General features: G+C 44.6%; 1 pseudogene; it reads left to right on the top strand.

Annotated features, from left to right (window-relative positions):
• The first annotated feature begins 1648 nt into the window (after positions 1 to 1648).
• Positions 1649 to 1787, top strand: LOC119313365 (annotated as a pseudogene).
• Positions 1788 to 24292: the final 22505 nt, after the last annotated feature.

The raw sequence follows: 24292 nt of genomic DNA, 5'->3' as shown, positions 1-24292 counted from the left end.
ACTACCATGTATCGATGCCCATTTCTTTCTTTTCAACACCATATATATTGAGATCTCGGTAGGATTCTTCAGACTAGCACGTGGAGATTCCGCACGATCTTATCCACCAGCTGATAAGGCACGGTTACTGACAGACATCATAATGTTACTCAGAAAATTCAGAAACTTTCGCAAGACAGCGCAGAGCACCGATCAATCCACAAGTTGACACAGAATGCGTCCAGGAGCAAGGTTAACATGAAGGAAGACAACCGAGTCTAGTACCATCCCCTTTCAACATTTTTATAGGTGATGTTGAGATCAAAAATCCTGAAGACAAAATTTAAAAAAAATCGTAACCAAACAGCGCATAATAGGGAAAGCACATCATGAAAACTCCGGGCACGGCCACGAACCAGTGCCCGACCCGACCAGCACGCAGACGCACTAATCGTCACCGCCGTCACTTATTCCAACACCGCCATCTATGTTGCCGGTTGCCGCTGGTGTGCAGAGCCCCTATGCTGGCAGATGCACGTCACTCCCTCTCATCCGCTGACCTTCATACTGTGTGCACTATCGCGAGTTTCACGCGTACCAGCTGGAATCGCCGCACCGCTCCTAGTCATTGCCACCATGCCCTGCTAGCAACCGGGCACGCAAGCGCCCACGCGCCTTGCCCCGGCTAGCCAAGAGCATCACGTGCTACCACCATGAGGCATAGTATTTCGTGTGCGATGGCGGAAACGTCTTACCCGATGTGGGCGACGTGTACTTGTTAATATAGCAGGGGCGCACCTCCCTGTATAGCGCATACAAGTTGTTGGAGATTACATCTTGGAGAGAAAGAAAGATAACTAGATAGAGATAAACCATATTGTTATCTAGTGCATATTGTTGTTGTCAAACACGCATCATCTGCCGCACCATATTGTTATGCGTAGGTTGTTAGGAGTCCTGTTAAGATAGACTAGGTTGTTAGGGTTTATCTCTATCTAGTTATCTTTCTTTCTCTCCAAGATGTAATCTCCAACAACTTGTATACGATGTACAGGGAGGTGCATCCCTGCTATATTATTATTAACACACACACGTCGCCCACAGCAGGTAAGACGTTTCCGCCATCGCACATGGTAATCAGAGCCTTCCTCTTCCAATCTAGCCTCCCGATTGCATCTAGTGCATAGCCATGTCTTCATCCTCCGGCGCCGCTCAAGCTAGCCTCAATGGCCAGGTCATCGAGAAGCTCAACTGCACGAACTACGTGCTATGGCGCACGCAGGTCACACCCCACCTGCGGGGCGCCGGTGTCTTCGGCTACGTCAATGGCACCGTGCCCGAGCCGGCCAGACTCCACGTCACCAAGGACAAGGATGGCAAGGAGACTTTTCCGCCCAACCATCTCCACCCACTTTGGGTCCGGGAGGATCAACAGGTGCTTGGCTATTTGCTGAGTACCCTCTCCAAGGAGGTGCTGGTCGCGGTCACCGCGATCACCACGACGCGCGAACTCTGGGTGGCACTGGCGGGCATGTTCTCATCCCAGTCACTCAGCCGCATCAAAAACATCAGGAATGCGCTCATCAACGCGCAGAAGGGCAACCAATCGGTCGCCTCCTACTTCGCCTCCCTGCGCGGCCTTGCTGATGAATTCGCCACCGCCAACAAGCCTATCCAGGATGACAAATTGATCTCATACATCCTCCATGGCCTGGACGTCGACTACCAGCCGCTCGTCTCTGCCCTCGACGCCTGCGTCACACCCGTCACCCTCGACGAGCTCTATGCCATGCTGAGTAACTTTGATCAGCGCATGGCCCAGTTCCATGGCTCTTCCGGCGGCTTCAAGTCCTCTGCCAACGCCGCATCTCGCGGCCGCGGTGGCGTCCCTCGCTCGCGTTGATCTCCCTGCAACAAGGGGTAGTCAGGAGGTAACGGCAACGGTGGCGGCTCCTCCAACTCTCGCAACGGACGCTCCACCAACTCCAAGCCTCACCATGGCGGCGGCTCCGGCAGGTCGTCCATATGCGCCCCGCTGTCAGTTCTGTGGCAAGTTTGGGCCCATGGCTAAGGACTGCTGGTACCGCTACAATGAAGATGACAACTCCTCCCAAGACGAGGACAAGGTTGTTGCAGCTGCGGACTGCTCCTACGGCGTTGACACGAATTGGTACGTCGACAGTGGGGCTACCAATCACATCACCAACGAGCTCGAGAAGGTCACCATGAAGGAAAAATACTGTGGCGAAGATCAAATCTACACTTCCAATAGCAAAGGTATGAGGATCAGTCACGTTGTTCACTCACTTTTTAGTACCCCTCGTCGTAAAATGTATCTAAAGAAAATTTTGCTAGTTCCTAGTGCCGATAAGAAGCTTCTTTCTTTTCATAGAATTGCCATTGACAACCATGTCTTCCTTGAGTTTCATCCTTATTTTTTCTTGATCAAGGATCAGGCAACGAAGAAAATTCTCTATCGAGGTAGATGCGTTCGAGGGCTCTACCCGTTGATTCCGGAGCGTAGAAGATTCAATAAACAAGCTTGTGGTTTTGCCAAACTCTCGTCAACACGGTGGCACGATCAATTAGGACATGCTGCTCTCTCTTTAGTTGAAAATTTCTTAGGAAAAATAAGCTCCCGTATGTTGGTGAGCGTGATCTTGAAACTATTTGTGATTCTTGTCAACGAGAAAAAAGTCATCAATTGCCTTATCCGATATCTACTAGTGTTTCTACCAAACCCTTGCAATTAATCTTCTCTGATGTTTGGGGCCCTGCCCCTAGTTCTGTTGGTAGACATTCTTATTATGTGAGCGTCATAGATGACTACAGCAAATTCTCTTGGATCTATCTTCTCAAAAGAAGATCCGATGTCTTTCAAGTTTTTCAAAACTTGCAACCTCTCGTTGAACGAAAATTCAATAGTAAGATCATTGCAATCTGATTGGGGAGGGGAGTACGAAAAATTAAACTCCTTCTTACAAACCCTTGGAATATCACATCATGTGTCATGCCCTCATGCTCATCAACAGAATGGCTCTGCTGAACGCAAGCACAGACACATGGTTGAGGTTGAGTTAGCTCTCCTAGCTGGCGTATCCATGCCTCTCAAGTTCTGGCAGATGAGGCTTTTCTCACAGCCGTTCATATCATAAATATGCTTCCTAGTCGTGTCATTAATAATGAAACTCCACTAGAAAGACTTCTTCACACTAAACCCGACTACAAATCTCTTCGTGTCTTCGGGTGTGCCTGTAGGCCCAATCTTCGCCCATACAACAACTGTAAGCTCATGGTTCGCTCAAAACAGTGTGTTTTTCTAGGCTATAGCACCCAACATAAAGGTGTCAAGTGCCTCGACGTTGCCACTGGCCGTGTCTATATTTAACGAGACGTTGTCTTTGATGAAACCAAATTTCCTTTTGTTGATCTTCACCCCCAATGCCGGTGCTCTCCTTCACCAAGAGATTCTTCTTTTGCCTCCTCATCTCTCCGCTGTTGATCAAGGGGGAAACAATTGTGATGATCAACTGCTGACTAACCCTCTTACTGATGATGTGCATGAGCCTTGTGGTATTACAGGTGAAAACAACGAAGAAAATGGCGAAAACAGAGAAGAAAACGGTGAAGAAAACCCTCCACCAGAGCTACATTTTATGTGCCCGGAATCTGGAGACAAATCCTCCTCGGGATCCGTTCGCCTGCAATGCACCAAATCCTCCTTGGGATCAGCGGCAGCAAACGCGCCAGGGGTAGCGGCTGCACGCACACCCGCCTCGGACCAGGCGCGCGCCATGCGGTCGTCGTCCACGGGCTGCGGCGCGTCACCACCTCCGCGCCAATCGCCATCTGCCACATGTCATCCCATGGTTGGCGCGGGCAGCGCACGCTTCACCAACCAACCGGTGTGCTACAAGCGACGCCACCCAGCTCGCTCGACCAGCATGGGGCCCAAAGCTAGCGCGGAATCCAGCGCCGATGCGCGCGTGCACACGCGCCCGACCAGCGCCCGACCCGAGGCTGATTCGCCATTGTCTGGCCATGATGATCTTACTCCTCCGCTTGGATCTTCTGCGGATTCTACACGTGCACGATTGCTGTCCTCCACCATAGGAAATCCGAGTGGGGCAGAACCCTGCTACAGCGCGTCGATCTTCCTCGGGATCGGACCCTACAGAAACTCTTGTTCAGCCTGCGGGATCCTCTGTGGCTGAAAATCTAGCTACTTCTCCGCGGCTTACACGATTACAAAAGGGAGTAATACAACATGTTAAATACAAACGTGTAACAAAATATGGCATGGTTTGTTCTACAGATGAACCAGGTGAACCTCATACCCTAGAAGAAGCACTTGGTGATGAAAAATGGAAGAAAGCAATGAATGAAGAATACATGGCCCTAAGGAAAAATTACACATGGCACTTAGTTCCTCCACGGCAAGGTAAAAATTTAATTGATTACATGTGGGTATTCAGGATCAAGAGAAAATTTGATGGAACTATTGACCGTCACAAGGCTAGACTTCGTTGCAAAGGGATTTAAACAATAGTATGGCATAGACTATGAGGATACCTTTAGTCCAGTTGTGAAAGCTGCAACCATCCGTCTTGTTTTGTCTATTGTTGTTTCTAGGGGTTGGAGTCTCAGACAGCTAGACGTACAGAACGCGTTTCCTCACGGTGTTTTGGAAGAGGAAGTGTACATGAAGCAACCTCCTGGGTTTGAAAGCAAAAGTTCTCCCTCTTATGTGTGTAAACTTGACAAGGCACTTTATGCATAGAAGCAAGCACCGAGAGCATGGTACTCTCATCTCTGTCATAAAATGCAAGCACTTGGCTTTATTCCATCCAAATCAGACACTTCTTTGTTCATTTACAACAATTCCAACACATGCATATTTGTTTTAATATATGTTGATGATATCATTGTGACAAGCTCATCAAATGAAGCAACCACAAGACTGTTGAAAGATTTGAGTGCAGATTTTGCTCTAAAGGACCTTGGTGACTTGCATCATTTTCTTGGAATTGAGGTGAAGAAACATACAAATGGACTTCATCTCAGGAAAAGTATGCAACTGATCTGGTAAAAAAGGCTGGTCTGCAAGGTTGTAAGCCTACACCTACTCCATTATCCAGCTCAGAAAAGTTGTCTTTCACAGAAGGTAATCTCTTGAGTCAAGAAGATAGCACAAAATACAGGAGCTTGGTAGGAGCACTTCAATATCTCACTCTGGCCAGACCTGATATATCTTTTGTTGTCAACAAAGTGTGTCAGTTTCTTCATGCACCTACTAATGTTCATTTTACTTCTGCAAAACAAATAGTGAGATATGTCAAAGGAACTTTGAGCATTGGCCTAGATTTCAGCAAACCATCCTCTCATCTTGTCAGTGCCTTCTCTGACTCTGATTGGGCAGGATGCCTGGATGACAGGCACTCCACTTGTGGTTTTGCAATCTTTTTTGGACCAAATCTAGTCTCATGGTGTGCTCTAAAACAAGCTACTGATTCTAGATCCAACATAGAGGCAGAATATAAAGCACTGGCGGATGCTATAGCTGAAATTATATGGATTCAATCCATGCTGAAAGAACTGGGCATAAAGAACACACCAGCTCCATGTCTGTGGTGTGATAACCTTGATGCAATTTATCTATCTGCCAATCCAGTTTTTCATGCAAAAACAAAACATATTGAAATAGATTTTCACTTTGTTCGAGAGTGAGTTGCTCAAAAGCAACCTGATTTCGCTTTGTTCACTCCAAAGATCATCTTGCAGATGGATTTACAAAGGCTTTGCCTGTGAGAAGCTTTGAGAATTTTAAACATAATCTAAACTTGATGAAGTTGTGATTAAGGGGGGGGGGGGTGTCAAGCATGCATCATCTGCCGCACCATATTGTTATGCGTAGGTTGTTAGGAGTCATGTTAAGATAGACTAGGTTGTTAGGGTTTATCTCTATCTAGTTATCTTTCTTTTTCTCCAAGATGTAATCTCCAACAACTTGTATGTGTTATATAGGGAGGTGTACCCCTGCTATATTAATACGTACACGTCGCCCACATCAGGTAAGACGTTTCCGCCATCGCGGACGTGCACCGACTGCGCCGGATGCACGAGCTGATCCAACCAGGCCAGCAAGAAATGCTGTGAACATCCCTTTACAGAGGGTCGCGTTTCTAGTTGGGCTCTAGATGGGCTTAAGAGGCGAGTTCGACTCCCCTAGTGTATCTAGTGCCTAGTGTATCTAGATGACCTAGCAATCCGTAAGTTGACAGAGAACGCGTCCAGGAGCAACATTAACGCAAAGGAGGACAACCGAGTCTAGTACCATTTCCTTTCAACATTTTTTATAGGTGATGTTGAGATCTAAAATCCTGAAGACAAAATTTTAATAAATGTAACCAAGGAGCACATAATAGGGAAATCACATCATGAAAATTTCGGGCGATGCCAAGCAAAACCAAATCCCGACCAACCGGGGACGCTGCAATGCTTTAAATACCCATCGACCATAGCCTTTAAATGGTGTGTGTGTGTCCCTCTTCACCTGCAATGTGAGTATGTGCACGTCTTCACTAACACAACAACCAAAGCATCATCCCACTCCTACCACCACCATATGCCAATATAAAGGTCTTGGGAGTTTGCCATTTACACTAATCCCTAGTCAATTTTCATTTGATAAGTTGCTACTGTGGGTAGGCTGCCTAATCATATCGATTGGTCTCATGGTTTAGGATCCGACTTGATCGCGTGTTCACTTGGTTTTTTAGGATTTGTTAACAATCAATGTCTTATCTGTGGTGGTCCTAAGTCCTTATCTATTTATTTATTTTATTTTTATGCTTGTTGGTGATAAGACCATCATCTGGTGAGTTCATTTGAGATGTCAGACTGCCTCAAATGACAGAAAGTGACTGGAGTTGGAACTCGGGGTAAACTAGGCATTGGAGGCATACAGGAAGATTTATGAGCAATTTTGCTATACCCCTCGAGGTATCGGAGGCATACTGGTAGCTGATAACCGATAGTCGTAAGATTCAAATGGTGCACTTGAAGATCTGGCCATTTTATCCAGTTTACAAAGCCCCCTTGGTCGATGGTTAAAGATTTATGAGCAACTTTGCATTTCCTGCACACTGGGGACGATTTGCATGTAGAGATCTTTGTCAGTCCGAGCCTGACTAAGGAACATAACGCAGGCGGTGAAACGCACTCCCCACATGTTTCCAAGCAGTGGATATCACAAGAACAAGAAGGAATCGGATCTAGAAGGAGAATGAGATAATGTACTGATTAAAGATACATATATTGGAGTAATGAGAGCAATCATGGGAGATGATAGCCAAATGAGAACAATCAACGAAGATGATGCATAATAAATAATTCAGACTTGAAACAAACACCTAGACACTTCAGGGTTCCACCACAAAAAATCACTAATAGAATCGTTTTTCAAGCAGTCAATGGGTGCATTTCAATATCTACGCTTGATTCTTTTATGAATTTTGTGTCCTAGTGTATTTCCCAGGCTTGAAATTATTTGTTGCCTCTTAATGTGTTTTTAATCATGCTGAAACAGAGAGTTAGATACGGTGGTGATCTTTTACAAGCCTCACGTCATGTGAAGATCTTTTACAAGCCTCACGTCACTAGATACAGCGGTGATGCTGATGTTGAACAAACTAGGATGAAAATATCCCAGAGTTGTTGTAGCAGAACCAGAAGCGACAGCCAAATTCCTAAAAAAACATCTGGGGTAGTAGTTCAAAGAACCAAGAGCATCTTCTGCCAAACAGATGGCCAGTACACTGAATCTTACTCGCAAATCAAGCATCTGCTGCCACACATGACTGGTCAAAAGCACCACAGATTTCAGCAAATCAAGACTACATCAAGACTGCATGGCTCCACAACGAACATTCAGAAACCTGGCATCAGAGGACAGAGCAGACTTTCCAGGGAGAGTGCAACAGAGAAATATTTCAGAGTCACAGGATCAAACAAGAATATATGAGACGATTTTCTTCCTAAAACAGCCACGGGCATGACACTAGGTACAATCGACAGAGACTGAATGTATCTATTATATACTAAAAGGAAAATACGGGTCAAAAATAGAGGAATTTGCTAGAAAATCCGATGTTAATCAGAAATATCTGACCGTTAGTTTAATACGTGGTAAAACAATAACCATTGGAATTTTATAATATCAATTTGACATTAAAGTTGAGATAAATAACCAACCTTTGCCATTATAGAAAAAAAACGATTCATCTCTTTTATATTAACATAAATATATTTTCGAACATCAGAAAGTAACGGTTATTTATCTAACCCTACACAAATTTTTCTTTCAACAGTTTCGACACCATATATTGAGCTGAACAGAGAAACACACCAAGGGCCAGGGCTAAAGTAAACAGGTCAACTCTTTCAACAGAGAAACATAGAGTGCCATTTTTTCTTTCAATGGTATCGACACCATATATTGAGGTCTAATAAGAATTTTAAAATGGACACATGAACAACAGTTTGATAGAGATGAAACATAATCACAAATCAGCAGCCAATTGATTTGGGGAGAATATTACTATGTTTCTATACGATGAAAGTGTCACGCCTCTCGACCATTTGTTCTCAGGAAAACTACCACACCGTCAAGTTCTCGGGAGCGACGTGACCGCTCCACGCCTTTGCACACCAAGTGCCATGGCCGATGACGGCCCTCGGTTCAGCACCGAAAGAGCAACAGCAAAACCAGGTGGTGGGCTAAAAGAACCCTGTCGAAAAGATTGTAGACAGATAACGTGGGAATTCAGGCCAGGGGGAGACATTGACTGTCACTCCAAACTTTCAGAAAACCTCACGTCACATCACCGGGAACAAACAGATGTCTTGCCGACAAGCAGACAAGAAAGCAGGTGCAATGGAGAAGCACCAAAACTTTCATAATTGGAGGCACTTTCAGCTCCCTTGCGCGCAACTCAAAACTTTCTGAAAACGTCATAGAAAGACAGAACTTTTAGAAGGCTCATAACACCTGATACAGCGGTGCACAACCACAAGCAAAGAAAATATAAAGATCCCAAAGTACTCAACCGGACCAAGCTGTAGAGAAAATCCCAAAAATTAATTGGCAGAACCAAGATCAACCTGCAGACAGACAAACAGATCACAAGAATACTGAATCTTCCTGACACTCCAACATTTGGTGCCCCACAGCAAGCGGTCAAATAGCACTACAGCTCACAAGGACGAATCAGATACAGAACTAGAATCAAGACTGCACAATCTTATCCGTCACCTGATTAAGATTCAGACAATCAACAAAATATATTTTCTCTATGGGATCATTCAGACTTCAAGCAGACATCCGGGTTACCCCACAAACATTCAGGAACTAGCTTCTCATCACCAGACAAGGCGTCAAGGCACCATCCCAGCAAGAGTGTCAAGCACAGAAAATTTTCAAAGGGAGGGGATAAAACAAGCATGTATTGACACCATTTTCTTTCTTTTCAACACCGAATATATTGAGATATTTGTAGGATTCTTAAAACTAGCACGTGGAGATGTTGCATGATCTTATCCATCAGCTGATAAGGCACGGTTACTGACAGACATCATATGTTACTCTGACAGACATCATATCCTCCAGCTGCTGCGCGGAGGCGGGAGCTGTCCGGGCCTTTGAGGGCCCGGCCGGGCCTGTGGGGCCACGGGCCCGGTAGGCTCCTGCCATGGCGTCCGGTCGGCTACCGTCGTGGACGGTGGAGGTGGGGCCCTCCCGTATGCCGATGGTGCTGTTGCTCTAGTCCCGGCTCCTCTTCTCCGTTGTGCAGACCATCTTCGCGGTGCTGTGGTGAGACAGCGTGGGAAGCTTCGTGTTCGTGTTGGCGCAGGGTGGTGGTCGGTCTGGTGGCGAGCTCCGGAGTGCCTGAGGGAGAGGCTGGGATCGGGAGAAATCTTTGTTGGCTTGGCCGACACCGACGCGGTGGCGCCTGAGGGTGCCGCCGGACCTTCTTGGAGGGCGTCGGGGCTACCCTTCCTCTCTCCTCGCCGTGTACCGGGGGAAACCCTTGGCAGCAGCGTCGTCATCGTCGCGTCCCTTCTTGGAGGTGTTGTTGGGTACAGGCACTTCGGAGTCTCGGAGCTTGGTGGGTGATCTCCGGTGGACGCAGCGGTCACGAGGCTTCGTCGTTTTTGTCGATCCGCCGTTATCGGCATTTGTTTCTTTTCTTTTTTCTCTTTCTTTTCTTTTTGGGCGTGTTTGTGCTGCTTCCGCCCCAGCCCCTATCGTCGGTTGTATCGGTTGGTTGCTTTGTAATACAAAGCGGGGGGAAACCCTTTTTCGTTACTCTGATTATTCAGAAACTTTCGCAAGTAGACAGATAACACATCCAGGAGCAAGGTTAATGCAAAGCAAGACAACTGAGTCTTCCTTTCAACATTCTTTACAGCTGATGTTGAGATCTAACATCTTGAAGGACAGAATCACCCAAAAATATAAAAACATAACCAAAGAGCACATAATAGGGAAGAATGTCATGAAAACTCTAGATGATGCCAAGCAAAACCAAATCCCAATCAATTGGTGACGCTGCAAAGCTTTAAATACCCACCGACCATAGCCTTTAAATGTTGTATGTGTCCCTCTTCACTTTGCAACGAGAGTACGTGCACGTATTCACTAACACAACAACCAAAGCATCATCCCATTCCCACTATCACCATATGTCAATATAAAGGTCTTGGGAGTTTGCAATTTACACTGATTCATTGCCAGTTTCATTTCAGAAGTTGCTAGAGTGGGTGGGCTGCCTAATCATATAAATTGGTCTGGAAGTTAGGATCCAATTTGATTGCATGTTCACTTGGTTTTTAGGATTTGTTAACAATCAGTGTCTTATTTGTGGTGGTCCTAAGTCCTAACTAAGTCCAGTCTTTATCTATTATTTTTTAGTTTTGTGCTCGTTGGTGATAAGACGATCATGTTGGTGAGTTCATTTGAGATGTCAAGCTGCTTCAAACGGCTGAAAGTGATTCGAGTTGGAACTCAGGCAAAACTAGGCATTGGAGGCATAGAGGAAGATTTATGAGCAATTTTGCTATACCCCTCAAGGGCGTTCTAGTCACATTGTAGTTAGTAACCGATAGTAAGATTGAAATGGAGCATATTAAGATTTGGGCATCCGATCCAGATTAAAAATCCCCTTCGGTCGGTAGTGAAAGATTTATAAGCAATTTTGCACTTCTCATCATGTCTACCTCTGCAACTTAATAGCTGGTGCGGAGTAGTCATAAGAGCTAAATGGAGATTCGGATAATCTGGGCATCGGCTACAGTTTATTCCTCATGCTCGGTAGTCAAAATAAGAATTTAAATTCAATGGAGACTTGTAGAACTGAATGAAATAAGTATTAATGTTGTAATGCCAGCTACTGTAAGTATCAGCTGCAGTCCAATCGAAGATCAAACTCACGACCATGTCAGTCACAAGTGAACACTGTCCCATACTATTAGTATGGTACTAAAACAGCTTACCGCCACCTAGTTTGCAACACAGAATTATTATTTTTGCCACCGTAGTAGAAGTTTGGCTTTTCTCTCTTTTGCTTCTAACGAACGTGCTCTTGCATCGTCGACTTTTCACAAGTCCTCTGTGTCCCTGAATCTCACAGGTCCTCCTCACAAACACCCAGCCACTTGATAGTTCCACCAGAAAAAATCACAAATATAATCATTTTCCCAGCAATCAATAGGTGCATTTCAGTATCTACGCTTGAAATTCTTCTATGGATTTTTCGTCCTAGTGTATTTTCCACACTTGAAATTATGCTTTGGAATTTTTTGCATCCTATTAATGTCTTCTTAACCATTCTGAAACAATGAGTTAGCTCGCCAAAGAGCAAGCACGGCACCGCACCAAAAGAGCAATGGTCAAACCGAGCAAGCATGGAGAAGCTCTGTCCAAAGGTTGGTAGGCAGAAAACAAACCTTTGGACAGGTCCGAATCCGAATTGCTGCTGACAGGTCTCTCTTAAATCTCTGCAAGTCACATCAGATAAGTAGTGCAGTTGTCCAAAGGTTAGTGTACAGAGAACCAATGTAGTAGTTGTGCATTTTCGCAGCATCAGAATCTCCAACTGTTGATGTCAAACAAGTAATCAGACTTCTGCTCCCATCAGATGTAGCAAGAGGGAGAGTTGCTCCAAAACCAAAACACGGGCACACGGCCCAAACTGCAGCAAGTGAATCGTATCCAGCAGTAGAATATTGTCCGTAAACGGTCAGGCATCTCCACAGGAGCAGGTAGTGCTGCATCATCACAGCATTCTGTGATGTCAGACAATTGCTGCCAAAAAGGAGTAGCCAGACCGAAGTCACACATGATTCCCTTAAGTACATCAATGGGAGGGATATCAACATTCCTCTAAAAATTAGCATTACGAGCATCCCAAATCTTGGAGGTGATAAGCAGCACCATGACAGGCCAGATGGACTCGGGGAGTCCCACATGAGTATGAGAAGTCCAAAACGTTGCAATGGGAGAGGAGCATGGGAGAAAACCAATGGCATCCCAAATGGAGCGAGCTATCGGACAGTTGAAGAAGAGATGAGCACGGTCCTCTGGCACGGCCGCACATCGAGGGAAGGATGATGAGTCAATGATCGTCTTACGGTGAAGGTTGGCCCTGGTGTTTAGCAAGTCGAGGTAGAAGAGCCAGCCAAAGACGCGCACACGGTTAGGGACGTGGGCATCCCAGATGAAGGTGAGCGTGGGGTCGGCTACCTGGGAAGCCAAAGCGTTGTAGGCTCCCTTGGTGGTGAAGGGAGAGCCATTAAGCAATGTCCTCGAGTCCGGCACCCCTATATGTCTCACATCCTACAACAGAAATCTCAAGGAAGCCAGTTCATTGGAAGCAGTTAAGGTCAGCCGGCTACATAAGCCCAGCTCAATCCCATCCAACATGATACTAGCAACTAGGGCATTTGGTTTAGTGTGGTGGGGAAAAAGAGCAGGGAAGGCTATGCAAAGAGGTTCCGGAAGAACCCAACGATCTAGCCAAAAGAAGGTGGAGGATCCATCTCCTATAGAGAAATTGAAGATCTCGCGAAGAGCATTAAGGTGTTTAAAAATAGCTTTTCCATGGAAGGAATCATTTTTTCCTAGACCTATATATAGAGGAGAGTGCTTGAGAATCCAATCCTTCCAAGGAAAAAGAGGAGCGTGCAAAAATTTGAATGCAAATTTCAACATAAGGCAAAAGTTTTGTGCTCTAAAGTTTTTAACCCCAAGACCTCCTGCACGCTTGGGCATGTTGGGGAACGTAGTAATTTCAAAATTTTCCTACGCACACGTAAGATCATGTTGATTCATAGCAGCGAGAGGGGAGAGTGTTTTCCACGTACCCTCGTAGACCGATAGTGGAAGCATTATAACAACGCGGTTGATGTAGTCGTACGTCTTCACGGCCCGACCGATCAAGCACCGAAACTACGGCACCTCCGAGTTCAAGCACACGTTCAGCTCGATGACGATCCCCGGACTCCGATCCAGCAAAGTGTCGGGGAAGAGTTTCGTCAGCACGACGGCATGGTGACGATCTTGATGTTCCACCGTCGCAGGGCTTTGCCTAAGCACCGCTATAGTATTATCGAGGTGGACTACGATGGAGGGGGGCACCGCACACAGCTAAGAGATCCAAGGGATCAATTGTTGTGTCTATGGGGTGCCCCCCTCCTCCGTATATAAAGGAGTGGAGGAGGGAGCCGGCCAAGGGGGTTGGCGCGCCCAAGGGGGGGAGTCCAACTCCCACCGGGAGTAGGGCTCGCCCCTCTCCTATTAGGAGTAGGAGAGGGAAGGAAGAGGAAGGAGGGAGGAAGGAAAGGGGGGCCGGCCCCCCTCCCAATTCGGATTGGGCTTGGGGGGGGCGCCCCCTCCATTGCTCCTTTCCCCTCCTTTCCAGTAAGGCCCAATAAGGCCCATATACCTCCCGGGGGGTTCCGATAACCTCCCGGTGATCCGGTATTGTCTCAATCTCACCCGGAACCTTTCCGGTGTCCAAATATAGTCGTCCAATATATCGATCTTTATGTCTCGATCATTTCGAGACTCCCCGTCAAGTCCGTGATCATATCCGGGATTCAGAACAACCTTCGGTACATCAAAACATATAAACTCATAATGAAACTGTCATCGTAACGTTAAGCGTGCGGACCCTACAGGTTCGAGAACAATGTAGACATGACCGAGACACGTCTCCGGTCAATAACCAATAGCGGAACCTGGATGCTCATATTGGCTCCCACATATTCTATGAAGATCTTTATCGGTCAGACCGCATAACAACATACGTTGAACCCTTTGTCATCGGTATGTTACTTTCCCGAGATTCGATCGTCGGTATCTCAATACCTAGTTCAATCTCATTACCGGCAAGTCTCTTTACTCGTTCTGTAATACATCATCTCACAACTAACTCATTAGTTGCAATGCTTGCAAGGCTTAAGTGATGTGTATTACCGAGAGGGCCCAGAGATACCTCTCCGACAATCGCAGTGACAAATCCTATTCTCGAAATACGCCAACCCAGCATGTAACTTTGGAGACACCTGTAGAGCTCCTTTATAATCACCCAGTTACGTTGTGACGTTTGGTAGCACACAAAGTGTTCCACTGGTAAACGGGAGTTGCATAATCTCATAGTCATAGGAACATGTATAAGTCATGAAGAAAGCAATAGCAATATACTAAACGATCGAGTGCTAAGCTAACGGAATGGGTCATGTCAATCACATCATTCTCCTAATTATATGATCTCATTAATCAAATGACAACTCTTTGTCCATGGCTAGGAAACATAACCATCTTTGATTAACGAGATAGTCAAGTAGAGGCATACTAGTGACACTCAGTTTGGCTATGTATTCACACATGTATCATGTTTCCTGTTAATACAATTCTAGCATGAATAATAAACATTTATCATGAAATAAGGAAATAAATAATAACTTTATTATTGCCTCTGGGGCATATTTCCTTCAGTCTCCCACTTGCACTAGAGTCAATAATCTAGTTCACATCACCATGTGATTCAACACCAATATTCACATCTGTATGTGATTAACACCCATAGTTCACATCGTCATGTGACCAACACCCAAAAGGGTTTACTAGAGTCAATAATCTAGTTCACATCACTATGTGATTAACACCCAAAGAGTACTAAGGTATGATCATGTTTTGCTCATGAGAGAAGTTTAGTCAACGGGTCTATCACATTCAAAGCCATATGTATTTTGCAAATATTCTATGTCTACAATGCTGTGCACGGAGCTACTCTAGCTAATTACTCCCACTTTCAATATGTATCCAGATTGAGACTTAGAGTCATCTGGATCAGTGTAAAAGCTTACACCGATGTAACTCTTTACGATTGGATCTTTTTATCACCTCCATAATCGAGAAACATCTCATTAGTCCTCACTAAGGATATTCTTGACCGCTGTCCAGTGATCTACTCTTAGATAAAAATTGTATTCCTTTGCCAAACTCAGAGCAAGGTATACAATAGGTCTGGTACACAACATAGCATACTTTATAAAACCTATGACTGAGGCATAGGGAATGACTTTTCATTCTCTTTCTATTTTCTGCCATGGTCGGGTTTTGAGTCTTACTCAACTTCACACCTTGCAACACAGGCAATAACTCTTTCTTTGATTGTTCCATTTTGAACTACTTCAAAATCTTGTCGAGGTATGTACTAATTGAAAATCTTATCAAGCGTCTTGATCTATCTCAATAGATCTTGATGCTCAATATGTAAGTAGCTTTACTGAGGTCTTTCTTTGAAAAACTCCTTTCAAACACTCCTTTATGGTTTCCAGAAAATTCTACATCATTTCCGATCAATAATATGGCATTCACATATACTTATCAGAAAGGTTGTAGTGCTCCCACCCACTTTCTTGTAAATACAGGCCTTTCCAAAAGTCTGTATAAAACCACATGCTTTGATCAACTCATTGAAGCGTATATTCCAACTCCGAGATGCTTGCACCAGTCCATTGATGGATCACTGGAGCTTGCACATTTTGTTAGCACCTTTTGGATCGACAAAACCTTATGGTTGCATCATATACAACTCTTCTTCCAGAAATCCATTCAGGAACACAGTTTTGATATCCATTTGCCAGATTTCTTAAATTGTGGCAATTGCTAACATGATTCGGACAGACTTAAGCATCATTATGAGTGAGAAAATCTCATCATATTCAACACTTTGAATTTGTCGAAAACCATTCGTAACAAGTCGAGCTTTGTAGATAGTAACACTACTATCAGTGTCCGTCTTCCTCTTGAAGATCCATTTATTTAACATGGCTTGCTGATCATCGAGCAAGTCAACCAAAGTCCATACTTTGTTCTCATACATGGATCCTATCTCAGATTTTACGGCCACAAGCCATTTTCCGGAATCTGGGCTCATCATCGCTTCCTCATAGTTCATAGGTTCATCATGGTCTAGTAACATGACTTCCAAAACAGGATTACCATACAACTCTGGTGTGGATCTTACTCTGGAAGACCTACGAGGTTAGGTAGTAACTTGATCTGAAGTTTCATGATCATCATCATTAGCTTCCTCACTAATTGGTGTAGGAATCACTGGAACCAATTTCTGTGATTAACTACTTTCCAATTCGGGAGAAGGTACAATTACCTTATCAAGCTCTACTTTCCTCCCACTCACTTCTTTCGAGAGAAACTCCTTCTCTTGAAAGGATCCATTTTAGCAACGAATATCTTGCCTTTGGATCCATGATAGAAGGTGTACCCAACAGTTTCCTTTGGGTATTCTATGAAGACGCACTTCTCCGATTTAGGTTCGAGCTTATCAGGTTGAAACTTTTTCACATAAGCATCGCAGCCCCAAACTTTAAGAAACGATAACTTTGGTTTCTTGCCAAACCACAGTTCATAAGGTGTCGTCTCAACGGATTTTGATGGTGCCCTATTTTAAAGTGAATGCAACTGTCTCTAATGCATAACCCCAAAACGATAGTGGTAAACCGATAAGAGACATCATAGGTCGCACAATATCCAGTAAAGTGCGGTTACGACATTTGGACACACCATAATGTTGTGGTGTTCCAGGTGGTGTGAACTGTGAAACTATTCCACTTTTTTAATATGAAGGCCAAACTCGTAACTCAAATATTCTCCTCTACGATCAGATCGTAGAAACTTTATTTTCTTGTTACGATGATTCTCCACTTCACTCTGAAATTCTTTGAACTTTTCAAATATTTCAGACTTGTGTTTCATTGAGTAGATATACCCATATCTGCTCAAATCATCTGTGAAGGTCAGAAAATAACGATACTTGCCACGAGCATCAACACTCATTGGATCGCATACATCGGTATGTATTATTTCCAGTAAGTCAGTAGCTCGTTCCATTGTTCCGGAGAACGGAGTTTTAGTCATCTTGCCCATAAGGCACGGTTCACAAGCATCAAATGATTCATAACCAAGTGATTCCAAAAATCCATCTTTATGGAGTTTCTTTATGCGCTTTACACCGATATGACCCAAACGGCGGTGCCACAAATATGTTGCACTATCATTATCAATTTTGCATCTTTTGGTATCCATATTATGAATATGTGTATCACTACGATCGAGATCCAACAAACTATTTTCATTGGGTGTATGACCATCGAAGGTTTTATTCATGTAAACATAACAACAATTGTTCTCTGACTTTAAATGAATAACCATATTGCAATAAACATGATCAAATCATATTTATGCTCAGCGCAAACACCAAATAATATTTATTTAGGTTCTACACTAATCTCGAAAGTATAGGGAATGTATGATGTTGATCATATCAATCTTGGAACCACTTCTAACACACATCGTCACTTCACCCTCAACTAGTTTCTGTTTATTCTGTAACCCCCTTATCGAGTTACTAATCTTAGCAACCGAACAAGTATCAAATACTCAGGAGCTACTATAAGTACTAGTAAGGTACACATCAATAACCTGTATATCAAATATACCCTTGTTCACTATGCCATCCTTCTTATCCACCAAATATTCAGGGCATTTCCGCTTCTAGTGACCATTTCCTTTGCAGTATAATCACTCAGTTTCAGGCTTTGGTCCAGCTTTGGGCTTCTTCGCGGGAGTGACAACTTGCTTGCCATTCTGCTTGAAGTTCCCTTTCTTTCCCTTTGCCCTTTTCTTGAAACTAGTGGTCTTGTCAATCATCAACACTTGATGCTCTTTTCTTGATTTCTACCTTCGTCGATTTCAGCATCATGAATAGCTCGGGAATCGTTTTCGTCATCCCTTGCATTATAATTTATCACGAAGTTCTAGTAACTTGGTGATGGTGACTAGAGAACTCTGCCAATCACTATCTTATCTGGAACATTAACTCCCACTTGATTCAAGCGATTGTAGTACTCAGACAATCTAAGTACTTGCTCACTAGTTGAGCAATTCTCCTCCATCTTTTAGGCAAAGTATTTGTCAGAGGTCTCATACCTCTTGACACGGGCATGAGTCTGAAATACCAATTTCATCTCATGGAACATCTCATATGTTCCGTGACGTTTCAAAAACGTTTTTGTTGTCCCGGTTCTAAGCCATAAAGCATGGTGCACAAAACTATCAAGTAGTCATCATATTGAGCTAGCCAAACGTTCATAACGTCTGCATCTGCTCCTGCAATAGGTATGTCACCTAGCGGTGCATCAAGGACATAATTCTTCTGTGGAGCAATGAGGATAAACCTCAGATCACGGACCAAGTCCGCATCATTGCTACTATCATCTTTCAACATAGTTTTCTCTAGGAACACATATAAAAACATAGGGAAGCAAAAACATAGGAAAGCAACAACGTGAGCTATTGATCTACAACATAACTTGCAAAATACTACCAGGACTAAGTTCATGATAAATTAAAGTTCAATTAATCATATTACTAAAGAACTCCCACTTAGATAGACATCCCTCTAATCCTCTAAGTGATTACGTGATCCATATCAACTACACCATGTCCGATAATAACGTGAGATGGAGTAGTTTCAACGGTGAACATCAATATGTTGATCATATCTACTATATGATTCACGCTCGACCTTTCGGTCTCCGTGTTCCGAGGCCATATCTGTTATATGTTAGGCTCGTCAAGTTTAACCTGAGTATTCCGCGTGTGCAACTGTTTTGCACCCGTTGTATTTGAACGTAGAGCCTATCACAATCGATCATCACGTGGTGTCTCAGCACGAAGAACTTTCGCAACGGTGCATACTCAGGGAGAACACTTTTACTATGATAATTTAGTGAGGGATCATGTTATAATGCTACCATCAATCAAAGCAAGATAAGATGCATAAAAGATAAACATCACGTGCAATCAATATAAGTGATATGATATGGCCATCATCATCTTGTGCTTGTGATCTCCATCTTCGGAACACCATCATGATCACCATTGTCACCGGCGCGACACCTTGATCTCCATCATAGCATCGTTGTTGTCTCGCCAATCTTATGCTTCTATGACTATCGCTACCGCTTAGTGATAAAGTAAAGCATTACAGGGCATTGCATTGCATACAATAAAGCGACAACCATATGGCTCCTGCCAGTTGCCGATAACTCTGTTACAAAACATGATCATCTCATACAATAAAATTTAATATCATGTCTTGACCATATCACATCACAACATGCCCTGTAAAAACAAGTTAGATGTCCTCTACTTTGTTGTTGCAAGTTTTACGTGGCTGCTACGGGCTTAGCAAGAATCGTTCTTACCTACGCATCAAAACCACAATGATAGTTTGTCAAGTTGGTGCTGTTTTAACCTTCGCAAGGACCGGGCATAGCCACACTCGGTTCAACTAAAGTTGGAGAAACTGACACCCGCCAGCCACCTGTGTGCAAAGCACGTCGGTAGAACCAGTCTCGCGTAAACGTACGCGTAATGTCGGTCCGGGCCGCTTCATCCAACAATACCGCCGAACCAAAGTATGACATGCTGGTAAGCAGTATGACTTATATCGCCCACAACTCACTTGTGTTCTACTCGTGCATATGACATCTACGCATAAAACCTGGCTCGGATGCCACTCTAGGGGAACGTAGTAATTTCAAAATTATCCTACGCACACGCAAGATCATGGTGATGCATAGCAGCGAGAGGGGAAAGTGTTTTCCACGTACCCTCGTAGACCGATAGTGGAAGCATTATAACAACGCGGTTGATGTAGTCGTACGTCTTCACGGCCCGACCGATCAAGCACCGAAACTACGGCACCTCCGAGTTCAAGCACACGTTCAGCTCGATGACGATCCCCGAACTCCGATCCAGCAAAGTGTCGGGGAAGAGTTTTGTCAACACGACGGCGTGGTGACGATCTTGATGTTCCACCGTCGCAGGGCTTCGCCTAAGCACCGCTACGGTATTATCGAGGTGGACTATGGTGGAGGGGGGCACCGCACACGGCTAAGAGATCCAAGGGATCAATTGTTGTGTCTATGGGGTGCCCCCCTCCTCCGTATATAAAGGAGTGGAGGAGGGGGCCGGCCAAGGGGGTTGGCGCGCCCAAGGGGGGAAGTCCAACTCCCATCGGGAGTAGGACTCACCCCTTTCCTATTAGGAGTAGGAGAGGGAAGGAAGAGGAAGGAGGGAGGAAGGAAAGGGAGGGCCGGCCCCCCTCCCAATTCGGATTGGGCTTGGGGGGGGGCCCTCCCTTTCTCCTTTCCCCTCCTTTCCACTAAGGCCCAATAAGGCCCATATACCTCCCGGGGGGGGGGGGTTCCGATAACCTCCCGGTGATCCGGTATTGTCCGAATCTCACCCGGAACCTTTCCGGTGTCCAAATATAGTCGTCCAATATATCGATCTTTATGTCTCGATCATTTCGAGACTCCCCGTCAAGTCCGTGATCATATCCGGGATTCAGAACAACCTTCGGTACATCAAAACATATAAACTCATAATGAAACTGTCATCGTAACATTAAGCGTGCGGACCCTACGGGTTCGAGAACAATGTAGACATGACCAAGACACGTCTCCGGTCAATAACCAATAGCGGAACCTGGATGCTCATATTGGCTCCCACATATTCTATGAAGATCTTTATCGGTCAGACCGCATAACAACATACGTTGTTCCCTTTGTCATCGGTATGTTACTTGCCCGAGATTCGATCGTCGGTATCTCAATACCTACTTCAATCTCGTTACCGGCAAGTCTCTTTACTCGTTCCGTAATACATCATCTCACAACTAACTCATTACTTGCAATGCTTGCAAGGATTAAGTGATGTGTATTACCGAGAGGGCCCAGAGATACCTCTCCAACAATCGGAGTGACAAATCCTATTCTCGAAATACGCCAACCCAACATGTACCTTTGGAGACACCTGTAGAGCTCCTTTATAATCACCAAGTTATGTTGTGATGTTTGGTAGCACACAAAGTGTTCCTCTGGTAAACGGGAGTTGCATAATCTCATAGTCATAGGAACATGTATAAGTCATGAAGAAAGCAATAGCAATATACTAAACGATCGAGTGCTAAGCTAACGGAATGGGTCATGTCAATCACATCATTCTCCTAATGATATGATCCCATTAATCAAATGACAACTCTTTGTCCATGGCTAGGAAACATAACCATCTTTGATTAACGAGCTAGTCAAGTAGAGGCATACTAGTGACACTCAGTTTGTCTATGTATTCACACATGTATCATGTTTCCTGTTAATACAATTCTAGCATGAATAATAAACATTTATCATGAAATAAGGAAATAAATAATAACTTTATTATTGCCTCTAGGGCATATTTCCTTCAGGGCATACAAACACGGTCCCATGAAACTACGCATTTGGCTCCCAAGAAAGATCGTCATTAGACCACAAAAAACTTCTCCAACGCTTATCTATTTCCTCAAGGACGCTCACGGGAAAGGAGAAACACATTAGGAAATAAGTAGGGAGGCTATCGATAACGGCCGGCAAAAGGACAAGACGACCTCCACGGGACAACAGGAGGGCGCGACATCCAACTAAGTAGATATCACAACGATCGATAACCGGCTGGAAGGCCGAAGGGGAGAGTTTGTGGGAGGAGAGAGGGAGACCTAGGTATTTATGTGGGAAGGCAGCAATGGTGGCGCCCAAGGTGTTTGCTATAGCAGCGGCGAGCTGCGGTTCCACATTCATGGGGACAATCGTTGTTTTTTGGAAATTTATCGAGAGGCCGGTAGCAAGAGAGAATTCGTCGAGAATGCGTTTAAGGGTGGCCGCAGCTTGTGGGTCGGCTTTGATGATGATAAGTGTGTCATCTGCGTATTGTAGGACTGGACAGGCTAAAGAGTTTGAGATCGGCTGGGCTAGTAGTTTGAGATCACATGCGTTGATAATCATTCATTGGAGAACATTTGCAACTATGATGAAGAGGAAGGGGGAAAGTGGGTCCCCTTGTCTAGGACCGTTCTTACATTGGATCCAAGGGCCTGGAGATCCACTGAGGAGAACAGTTTTCTTGCCAGTGTGGAATATTGTGTTAATCCAATCTAGCCATTTGTTAGAGAAGCCCCTAGCCCGAAGGATGGAGAGGAGAGAGGGCCAACAAACAGAGTCAAAAGCTTGAGAAAAGTCGAGTTTTACCACAAGCGTGGGGGATTTAGTCCTAGCGTAGACATGAAGGACATCTGCGGCATATAGGAAATTTTCAGAAATAGTTTGGCCTGAGACGAAGCTAGTCTGATCAGGGTAGACAAGCAAGGGGATGACCGGTTTGAGGCGGTTAACAAGAAGCTTAGAGAGGGCTTTGGTTGGGCAATTTTGGGGAGAAATGGGGTGGAAAGCATCGGGGGAGGGGGGCCGCTCCTTCTAGGATGAGCATGACTATTGGAATTAGTCATGCCATGGGATTAGATCTTGCAGTTCCAGCTCCACCTTGACCGAGATTGTTACCATTGCATAGAAATTGAAATCAAACGGCTGTATACCTTGACGTCTACCTACGCGATGCAATTCCAGGGCTCCATGTCAAATTTTCAACCTTCCAAGATCTGAAATGCCTAGGTTGAGCCTACTTAAGTGGAATCTTTGGATTGCTTGTGCTCCATGACAGAATCCTCATGGCTAATAGACTCGTTGTTCATGGATGGCCTCATCACGCCACTTGTTAGCTTTGTCTCCATGGGGAAGTGACCGCAACCCGTCATTTCACAGATTATATTTTCTGGGTTGTCGCCTAGAACCATGTCATGGTTTGGACGGGTGAGTCACTTCCGTCCCCCATCCGGTTGCCAGATATGGGTATTGTATCTTAGTGGTGGGACAATATTATTTTGTCAAAGAGAAATGGTATCAGGTAGCATCATGTTGCGCCTCTTTTCGTCTATATGAATGGGCAGTACTATTACTCGTTTCTAAAAAATGACTTTAAACTTTTGAATACATGGGATAATTGCAAAGTGCACGAAAGGATTATTAATATGGTCATCCCAACTAGTGTAAGTATTAGTTGCGTCCCAAGCACGAATCAAACTCGCGGCCATTTCACCCATGAAGCGAACGCAATACCACCATGCTAAGAAAGGAGCATACCGCCAACATTCAGTTTGCAGCTAAAAACTATTATCTGCGGCACAATACTAAAAGTTCAGCCTTTTCACCTTCCTGCTTCTGAGGTACAAGTCCTTGCACTACCGATTTTTCAGTAGGGACATCACCGCTCCACAGTGCACGGTGGTGCGCAGCTTTTTTGGCTAATTTTGCATCAAGTTACATGCTAAAGATGAAGAAGTCTTATACGAGTTTCATTTGAAGACATACACGGCAGTGCGGGTTGTATATCTTAGGATGGAGAACAAGATATGAAATGCTACCATCCTATCCGTGCAAAAGATGCACAAGTCTTATGCGAGTTTTATTTGAAGACATACACAATAGAGAAAGCATGACAATAAACTCTGATGCCAAAAAAATAAATCCCAACCAATAGTTAGGCGATGACGCAAGGATGCCTCATTACTTCTAGCCTTTAAATGTCAGTTTGGGTCCGTCTTCACTCGCAATGCATGCAAGCACACTCATTTAAGAACACAACAACCTAAGTACCCCTCCTCTCCCACCAACACGATATGCCACTATAAAGGTCAATGGAGTTTGGCATCCAGACTAATTCATAGCTATTTTGATTTTGTATGATTCTATACTGGGGTAGGTTGCCTATACGTTTCGATTGGTC

This window comes from Triticum dicoccoides, chromosome 5B (genome assembly GCF_002162155.2).
Source record: "Triticum dicoccoides isolate Atlit2015 ecotype Zavitan chromosome 5B, WEW_v2.0, whole genome shotgun sequence".
NCBI lineage: Eukaryota > Viridiplantae > Streptophyta > Magnoliopsida > Poales > Poaceae > Triticum > Triticum dicoccoides.
The sequence above is the reverse complement of the archived record's forward strand: the minus strand, read 5'-3'. Positions and strand labels throughout refer to the sequence as shown.